Genomic DNA, 558 nt, shown 5'->3' with positions numbered 1-558 from the left:
ACCACCTTCTCAAAGACAATTAGGGGCAAGTAGTAAATGCTGGCCAGCCAACAATGCCCATGTCCCGAAGTGAATTACAAAAAAGTGACGCAAAGCTTGAAAGAATAAAAACTTGACCTGTGTGCAGGATAGTGATCAACAGCAAGAGGACATAGTACTGGTGCAATAATAAATAGTGGCAAACAGTATTGTTTCACCGTTCTCTGCACTAAATTTCAATTTGGTAAGAAGAACGAGAAGAGACATTGTAAAATAAAGGGCACAATTCTAAATGGGACACAGAGCAGAGCAAGCTGGGGAACTATGTGCATGAATTATTGAAGGTGGCAGGGCATGAGTAAGTGGTTAACAAGACATTTGGGATCCTGGGCTGGACCAGTGGACGTTTTATTGAATCTTTATAAAGCGCTGATTACAAAGCCTCAATTGGATTGTTATGTGCACTTCTGCTTCCTGCACATTAGAAAAATTGTGAATGCATTTGGAGAGGGTGCTGAATGGATGGTTCCATGGATGAGGGGGTCCAGTTAGATGGATAAATGAGAGAACCAGGGACTT

The sequence above is a fragment of the Chiloscyllium plagiosum genome, unplaced genomic scaffold (assembly GCF_004010195.1).
Source record: "Chiloscyllium plagiosum isolate BGI_BamShark_2017 unplaced genomic scaffold, ASM401019v2 scaf_6213, whole genome shotgun sequence".
In the NCBI taxonomy this organism is placed as follows: Eukaryota; Metazoa; Chordata; class Chondrichthyes; order Orectolobiformes; family Hemiscylliidae; genus Chiloscyllium; species Chiloscyllium plagiosum.
Note: the sequence above shows the minus strand (reverse complement) of the source record.